A 9,642-nucleotide genomic window follows, 5' to 3' on the forward strand; every position below is an offset into this window, starting at 1 on the left:
CACCCCCACAAAACAAGCAATCTGAAACACTCTGGATTGAGAGTTTCACAGCAAGCACAGCTGGACCCAGGACAGTCCAGCTCAGTGCGGGGAAGAGCAGCCACCACTACTGAGGCAGATCACACAGCAGCTGGTCAGAGCCTGTGGCAGCTCAGCAACACCTCTGCTGGCAGACTGTGACTAGACTACTCTGTGTCAGGCAGGGCATCTATGAAAAAAGACAGCAGCACAACAGGGACTTATAAATAAAGCAAACCTTCCTAGGACAGAGCATCTGGGAAAATAGGCAGTTATGAGTTCCACTGCAGTAGACTTAAAATTACCTGCCCAGCAGCTCTGCACAGAACAATGGAGCTCCCAGCATAGTACTTGAACTCCTATAAGGGACAGACTGTCTCCTCAAGCAGCTCCCCAACCCCTGTATACCCAAAGAGACACCTCATAAAGGAGAGCTCAGGCTGACATCTGGCAGGTACCCTTCTGGGATGAAGATAACAGAAGAAGAAACTGGCAGCAACCCTTACTGTTCTGCAGCCCCCATGGGTGATCCTCAGGCAAGCAGGGTCTGGAGTGGGCCTCCAGCAGTCCTGCAGCAGAGGGACCTGACTGTTAGAAGGAAAACTAAGAAACAGAAATAAATAACTTCATCATCAATGAAAAGGACGTCCACTCAGAGACCCCATCTGAAAGTCACCAACTACAAAGACCACAGGTAGATAAAACCACTAAGATGAGAAGAAACCAGCACAAAAAGGAGGAAAACACCAAAAACCAGAAAGCCTCTCCTCTTCCAAAGGATCACAACTCCTCACCAGCTAGTGATCAAAGATGGATGGAGAATGAATCTGATGAAGTGACAGAAACAGGCCTCAGAAGGTGGGTAATAACAAACTTCTCAGAGTGAAAAGAACATGTGCTAACCCAATGCAAAGAAACTAAGAACCTAGAGAAAAGGTTAGATGAGATGCTAACTAGAATAAACAGCTTAGAGAAGAACATAAACAATGTGATGGAGCTGAAAAACAACACAAGAACTTCATGACGCATACACAAATTTCAATAGCCAAATCAACCAAGCAGAAGAAAGGATATCAGAGATCGAAAATCAGCTCAATAAAATAAAATGAGAAGGCATGAATAGAGGAAAAAGATGAAAAGAAATGAACAAATCCTCCAAGAAATATGGGATTATGTGAAAAGACCTAATCTATGTTTGATAGGTGTCCCTGAATATGACAGAGAGAATGAATCCAAGCTGGAAAACACTCCTAAGGATATTATCCAGGAGAACTTCCCCAAACTAGCAAGCCAGGCCACCATTCAAGTCCAGGAAATACCACAAAGATATTCCTCAAGAAGAGCAACCCCAAGGCACATAATCATCAGATTCACCAGGGTTGAAATGAAGGAAAAAATGCTCAAGGTCAGGTTACCCACAAAGGGAAGCCCATCAGACTCACAGTGCATCTCTCCACAGAAACCCTACAAGCCAGAAGAGAGTGGGGGCCAATATTCAACATCCTTAAAGAAAGGAACTTTTTACCTAAAATTTCATATCCAGCCAAATTAAGTTCCATAAGTGAAGGAGAAAGAAAATCCTTTATGGACAAGCAATTGCTAAGAGATTTCATCACCACCAGGCCTGCCTTATAAGAGCTCCTGAAAGAAGCACTAAACAAGGAAAGGAACAACAAGTACCAGCCACTCCAAAAGCATACCAAATGGTAAAGATCATTGATACAATGAAAAAAATGTGTCAACTAACAGGCAAAACATCCAGCTAGCATCAAAATGGCAGGATGAAATTCACACATAACAATATTAACCTTAAATGTAAATGGGCTAAATGCCCCAATCAAAAGACAGAGACTGGCAAATTGAATAAAAAGTCAAAATCCATCAGTGTGCTGTGTTCAGGAAACCCATCTCACATGCAAGGACACATATAGGCTCAAAATAAAGGGATGGAGGAAGATTTATCAAGCAAATGGAGAGCAAAAAATAAAAATAAAATAAAAAAGCAGGAGTTTCAATCTTAGTCTCTGAAAAAATGTACTTTAAACCAACAAAGATCAAAAGAGACAAAGAAGGGCATTACATAATGGTAAAAGGATCAATCCATCAGGAAGAGTTAACAACCCTAAATATATATGCACTCAATAAAGGAGCATCCAAGTATGTAAAGCAAGTTCTTAACAACCTACAAAGAGACTTAGACTCCCACACAATAATAGTGGGAGACTTTAACACTCCACTGTCAATATTAGACAGATCAATGAGACAGAAAATTAACATGGATATTCAGGACTTGAACTCAGATCTGGACGAAGTGGACCTAATAGGCATCTACAGAAATCTCCACCCCAAATTCACAGAATATGCATTCTTCTCAGCACTGCATTGCACCTACTCTGAAATTGACCACATAATTGGAAGTTAATCACTTCTCAGCAAATGCAAAAGAACAGAAATCATAACAAAGAGTCTCTCAGACCACAGGGCAATCAAATTAGAACTTAGAATTAAGAAACTAATGCAGAACTACACAGCCTCATGGAAACTTGAACAACTGGTTCCTGAATGTCAATTGGATAAACAATGAAATGAAGGCAGATATAAAGATGTTCTTTGAAACCAACGAGAACGAAGACACAATATACCAGAAACCCTGGGACACATTTAAAGCAGTGTCTACAGTGAAATTTATAGCAGTAAATGCTCACATGAGAAGTGAGGAAAGATCTAAAATCCATGCTGTATTATCAAAATTGAAAGAGCTAGAGGAGCAAGATAAAAAAGAAAACAACTCAAAAGCTAGCAGAAGACAAGAAATAACTAAGATCAGAGCAGAACTGAAGGACATAGAGACATAAAAAACCCTTCAAAAATCAGTAAATCCAGGAGCTGGTGTTTTGAAAAGATCAACAAAATAGACCAGTAGCCAGATTAATAAAAAAGAAAAAGGAGAAGAATCAAATAGATGCAATAAAAAATGATAAAGGGGATATCACCACTGATTTCACAGAAATACAAACTGCAATCAGAGATTACCTCAAAAAACTTTATGCACTTAAACCAGTAAACCTGGAAGAAATGAATAAATTCCTGGACACTTGCACCCTCCCAAGCCTAAATCAGGAAGAATTTGACATCTGGGATAGACCAATAACAAGGGCTGAAGTTGAGGCAGCAATTAATAGCCTACCAACCACAAAAAAAGTCCAGGGCCAGACAGGGTCACAGCTGAATTCTACCAGACATACAAAAAGGAGCTGGTACCATTCCTTCTGAAACTATTCCAAACAATACAAAAAGAGGGAATCCTTCCCAAATCATTTTATGAGACCAACATCATCCTGACACCAAAACCCAGCAGAGATTCAATAAGAAAAGAAAACTTCAGGCCAATATCCATGATGAACATAGATGCAAAAATCTTCAATAAAATACTGGCAAACTGATTGCAACAGCACATCAGAAAGCTTAGCCACCATGATCAAGTAGGCTTCATCCCAGGAATGCAAGGCTGGTTCAACATACACAAGTCTATAAACGTAATTCACCACATAAACAGAACCAAAGACAAAAACCACATGATTATCTCAATTGATGCAGAGAAGGCCTTTGACAAAATTCAGCAGCCCTTTATCCTAAAAACCCTCAACAAACTAGGTATTGATGGAACATATCTCAAAATAATAAAAGCTATTTAAGACAAACCAACAGCCAATATCATACTGAATGGGCAAAAACTGGAAGCATTCCTTTGAAATCTGGCACTAGACAAGGATGCCCTCTCTCACCACTCCTATTCAGTATAGTACTGGAAGTTCTAGCCAGAGCAATCAGGCAAGAAAGAAAAAATAAAGGGTATTCGAAAAGGAAAGGAGGAAGCCAAATTGTCTCCATTTGCAGACAACATGATCGTATATCTAGAAGACCCCATTGTCTCAGCCCAAAATCTCCTGAAACTGATAAGCAACTTCTGCAAAGTCTCAGGATACAAAATCACTGTTCAGAAATCACAAGCATTTCTATACACCAATAACAGACTAACACAGAGCCAGATCATGAGCAAACTCCCATACACAATTGCTACAAAGAGAATAAAATACTTAGGAATGAAACTAACAAAGGATGTAACAGACTTCTTCAAGGAGAACTACAAACCACTGCTCAAGGAATTAAGAGAGGACACAAACAGATGGCGAAACATTCCATGTTCATGGTTAGGAAGAATAAATATGAAAATGGCCATACTGCCCAAAGTAATTTATAGACTTAATGCTATCCCCATCAAGCTACCAATGACCTTCTTCACAGAATTGGAAAAAACCACCTTAAACTTCATATGGAACCGAAAGAGAGCCCACATAGCCAAGACAATCCTAAGCAAAAAGAACAAAGCCAGAGACATCATGCTACCTGATTTCAAACTATACTACAAGGCTACAGTAATCAAAACAGCATGGTACTAGTACCAAAACAGATATATAGACCAATGGAACAGAACAGAGGCCTCAGAGGCAATACCACACATTTACAATCATCTAATCTTTGACAAACCTGATGAAAACAAGCAATGGGGAAAGGATTCCCTATTGAATAAAAGGTGTTGGGAAAGCTGGCTAGCAGTGTGCAGAAAGTAGAAACTGGACCCCTTCCTGACACCTTACACTAAAATTAAACTGCAGATGGATTAAAAACTTAAACATAAGACCTAATACCATAAAAACCATAGAAGAAAACCTAGGCAAAACCATTCAGGACATAGGCATAGGCAAGGACTTCATGACTAAAACACCAAAAGCATTGGCAACAAAAGCCAAAATAGACAAATGGGGCCTAATTACACTCCCAAGCTCTGTACAGCAAAAGAAACAATCATTAGAGTGAACCAGCAACCAATAGAATGGGAAAAAAATTTTGCAATCTACCCTTCTGACAAAGGGATAATATCCAGAATCTACAAAGAACTAAAACAGATTTACAAGAAAAATAAACAAATCCATCCAAAAGTGGGTGAAGGATATAACAGACACTTTTCAAAAGAAGACATATATGAGGCCAATAAACATATGAAAAAAATGCTCATCATCACTGATTATTAGAGAAATGCAAATCAAAACCACATTGAGATACCACCTCATGCCAGTTAGAATGGCGATCATTAAAAAATCTGGAGACGACAGATGCTGGAGAGGATGTGGAGAAAAAGAATACTTTTACACTGTTGGTGGGAGCGTAAATTTGTTCAACCATTGTGGAAGACAGTGTGGCGATTCCTCAAGGACCTAGAAATAGAAATTCCATTTGACCCAGCAATCCCATTTATGGGAATATACTCAAAAGATTATAAATCATTCTATTATAACGACACATACACACATATGTTCATTACTGCACTGTTTACAATAACAAAGACCTGGAACCAACCCAAATGCCCATGAATGATAGACTGGACAAGGGAAATGTGGCACATGTATACCATGGAATACTATGCAGTGATAAAAAAGGATGAGTTCATGTCCTTTGTGGGAACATGGATGAATCTGGAAACCATCATTCTCAGCAAACTGTCACAAGAACAGAAAATCAAACTCTGCATGTTCTCACTCATAGGCAGGGAACAATGAGAACACATCGACACAAGGAGGGGAGCATCACACACTGGGGTCTGTTGGGGGGGTCAAGGGAGGGACAGTGACAGGGTGGGGAGGTCAGGGAGGGATAATATGGGGAGAGATGCAAGATGTAGGTGATGGGGGGATGGAGGCAGCAAACCACATAGTCATGTACGTACCTATGCAGCAATCCTGCATGATCTGCACATGTACCCCAGAACCTACAGTAAAAAAAAAATCATTAAAAAAAGGGGAAACCTTGTTTCAAGTATCTAAGATATCCTTTTATATTGGAGTACTTTATGAGGATTCTTTTTTTCTTTTGAATCTCCTTCCCCCTTTTAATTGCTTATTTAATAAATTCAAGAGCACATTATTATTTTTTTCTATTTGGGTATCTTTAGAACCATAACAGGCATTATCCTCTAGGATGTAGCTATATAGGGCCCAGGTCACTGCTACCAGATGAGACACAAAAGGAAAATCCGTCATCTGAAGGGACCAACCTATAGCTCCACCTATAATGTGGAATCAAAAGCTGGAGGGCATAACAGTGGAAAGCAGCAACAATTTTGGATGTTGGATTCTCAGTAACTTGTAAGTGGAGCACATCCCCTGAGACTTCAAGAAAACTAACCTAATGGGAAGTGGTAAGTTCTTAAGTCTGGATTGAGAGTCAGCTTTCAGAGGAGGAATGACCGGAGTGAAGCATAATCTCTCTTCTTAGCAGGAGTGAGATCTAAGCAACACACTGGAATCCTAAACACAGGGGAAACGTTATAGGAGTGCAGGTGGCGTTGAGCTTCAGGCAGGTATCTTAGTTCTCAGAGCAGGACATAATGTTACTTAAGCCCAACTTCTATAGTGTGAGGCAAAACACTACAGCCTGAACATCTCCAATCTGCAAATCTGAAATCTGAAACGCTCCAAAATCCAAGACTTTTTGACAACCAACAGGATGCCACAAGTGAAAAATTCCACAGGTAAACACTTAACACAACTTCATTTCATGTGTAAAATTATTTACAACATTGTCTAAAATTACCTTTAGGCTATGTGTATAAAGTGTATGTGAAACATAAATAAATTTCATGTTTAGACTAGGGTCCCACACCCAGGATATCTCATTATATACGTATAAATATTCCAAAATCCCAAAGCATTCAAAGTCCAAAACACTTCTGTCTCCGGGTATTTTAAATAAGGGAGAGTCAACCTTCATTCAAAACTTTCTTCTTCTTGAAGCCACACTTGATTCTGGGAATAAATTTTCATGTACATGTCAGCCATGGGGAGTGCAGGCAAATAGAAAATTTTCTGTGACATAGCACCCGTGGTCCTCTGATTACATTTGCACTAATTTCTAAAGTATCACTGGAATGTGTTCTCTTAACTCCGTGTCCCTAGAAGCAGACATGAGAGAAGAATGAGTTCTTCCAGGAGAAATAGTGAGGCAGTAGAAGAAGATGACACCAAACAAGGGTGTGATTTCAAATGAACCTCAGCTAGTCTGATCATGCAGAGTGCTGGGCCTAAATTGGCATTTTTAACTTAAACTGTAGTCAACAATACAGTTAAATGAGTTTAAGAATAATTATAAGCAAAGATCTTTTATTTTATTTCAACTTTTGTTTTAGATTCAGAGGGCACGTATGCAGATTTGTTACATGGGTAAGTTGCATGTCGCTGAGGCTTGGTATCCAGCACTGTTTCTGTATGTCCTCCTCATTCTTCAGAGGATTACTTTGGGCTGCTGGAGTCCCTTACCAGGTGTCAATGCCAACTCTGTGTCATAACATATGCTCCAGAACACTCTGCATGATCAGGCTAGCTGAGGTTTGTTTGATTATCACACCTCTGGTGTCTCCTTCACTGCCTCATTGTTTTACCTGGAAGAACTTCCTTAATCCTCTCATGTTCTGCTTCTAGGGACACAGAGTTAAGACAACCATACCAGTGATACTTTAGGAATTAGTGCAAATATAATCGTAGCAGCCCAGGTGCTATGTTATAGAGAATATTAATTGTTGGTTTGAGAATGTAATCGAATTTGGATGCATCAATGACTTTGTTGCATAGCTCTGCAACTATTCTATGTTGTTTTCCTAGTTTTCTTTTTCCGTAATTGGACTGTCATTGAAGTACATTAATCTAAATTTCAATCTTATAGTCTTTTTCACAGATTAGCATTTAGCTTGATGTTTGGTGATGTGCACCATAGTAGCTTAAAATGCACCTTCAAGTAACTTCTTTTTATAAAAACAGGACCAAGAAATGTTAATGTCTTACTACTGTGTACTTACCTTTGTATTTAATAATCCTTCCATATTGCAGCACTGCTGTTGCTGGCTTAATACTGAAAATTTAATAGTATTTAATTAAAATCCAGAAATGTGCTTTCAGTTCTATTATCCTAAAAAGTGGGGAAGAAAGGCTCCTCCTTACCATTTGCATTATACTGGAAACTGTTAAACACTTAATCTTCTCCCATAGTGGCTCTGTGCTTTTAAGAGGATTACATTATTAATTGTTTAATTATTCATTATGCTGCATTTTGCAGTTCAGTACAAAAGATCTTTTTGAATTAATTTAATGTTTTATCCTTCTTAGCAGTCCTTCTTTGTACCTGGCTCTCTGCTCTTTCATGATAGGATGTTGCAGCAAAGAATCAAGAGGATGCCTTGTTGAAAGCTAAGCCTGTTGCTGTAGCAAACAGATCTTTCGCCAGAGCAATGACTCAACACACCATGAGGCAACTGAGTCTTGCTGCACTCCAGAGAGTGTGGTTAGAAATATGTCACCAGCGGGAGAATCATTAATCACAATTGTAGGAGTGACAGTCAGTTTCTTGACCTCATTGAGACAGGCAGGGAGGTCAGAGCTTCAAGCAGTTCATCCTTCAGGCAAGGAAAACTATTGGGAAGATTTCCTTTTTGTTATTGCTGGCATTTTTATTTAATCCCATCATTTTCCCCACAGTCTGGGCAGAAGTACAAAAGCTTCAGGCAGGCACATTCTGCCCCTTTCTCTTTTTCTCTCTGCCGGAAGTAACCTTGGCAATTGGTGGTTTAGGGAAAAGCTACCATGCCTCTTTTCCTCAATCTTATTTTTTCTCATCTATCCTCTCTTATTCCCTTTTTTCTCCACACTTCACCTGGGGTCTAAAGATCAGGAGGGTAGAAAGAGTCATCTTAATGGAGCCTGATGATAGCAGCCCTGCCTATTTCTCTGTATTGATTGCAGGGGAAGGTTAGGAAGAAATCTTCCTAGGTTAGGAGGCACAGATGTCCCTCCTGCAGTGGTCAGCCTGTTGCTGCGGTTGGAAGAGGGCTGGTGCTGTTATTAGAGCCTGTCACAGCCAATGAATTTCATTCCAGGCCCTACAGAGGAAACTTCATAAAGGAAAAACACCAAGAATGGAAAGAATTCAACAACCTTGGTTTGTATATCTGAGTGCACATTAGGACATTAAAATCATATTTAATTTCATACAGAAAATCATCATGATAGAATAACAAAAGACAGATTTGAAATCAGAAAGTTATTAGGGTAAAAGGAGATTTAAATCATTCACTGCATTACTACTATGCCATGCACGTAATAGGGTCCTGAGGATACAGCATTTAAGATGCTGGATATAGTCCTACATCTGTAGTCTGTATTTTCTTGGGGAGGGAGATGGATAAACAAGTAAAAAAAAAAAATAGAAGAAAATTTAAAATAGAGACAAGAAAAATAAAAGAATGAGATGTGGAAGCATGGCGGTGGAATAAATTTCTCCCCAAGCAAGTATAATATAAATATATACAGGTCTATGTGTACTGCATGGAAATTTTAAGAAAATTCTGAATGTGCTAATTTTTCAATTAAAGGAATAAAAGATCATCACTATTTATCATTAGTCAAAGAAAATGGTTATTTTTCAAAGAAAAACAGTTTTAGAATTGTTCCTAATATATTTGGTTGAGACTTCCCTCCCTCTCTCTCTCTCTTTCTTTCATCTTTCTTTCTCCTTCCT

The sequence above is a fragment of the Callithrix jacchus genome, chromosome 1 (assembly GCF_049354715.1).
Source record: "Callithrix jacchus isolate 240 chromosome 1, calJac240_pri, whole genome shotgun sequence".
NCBI lineage: Eukaryota > Metazoa > Chordata > Mammalia > Primates > Cebidae > Callithrix > Callithrix jacchus.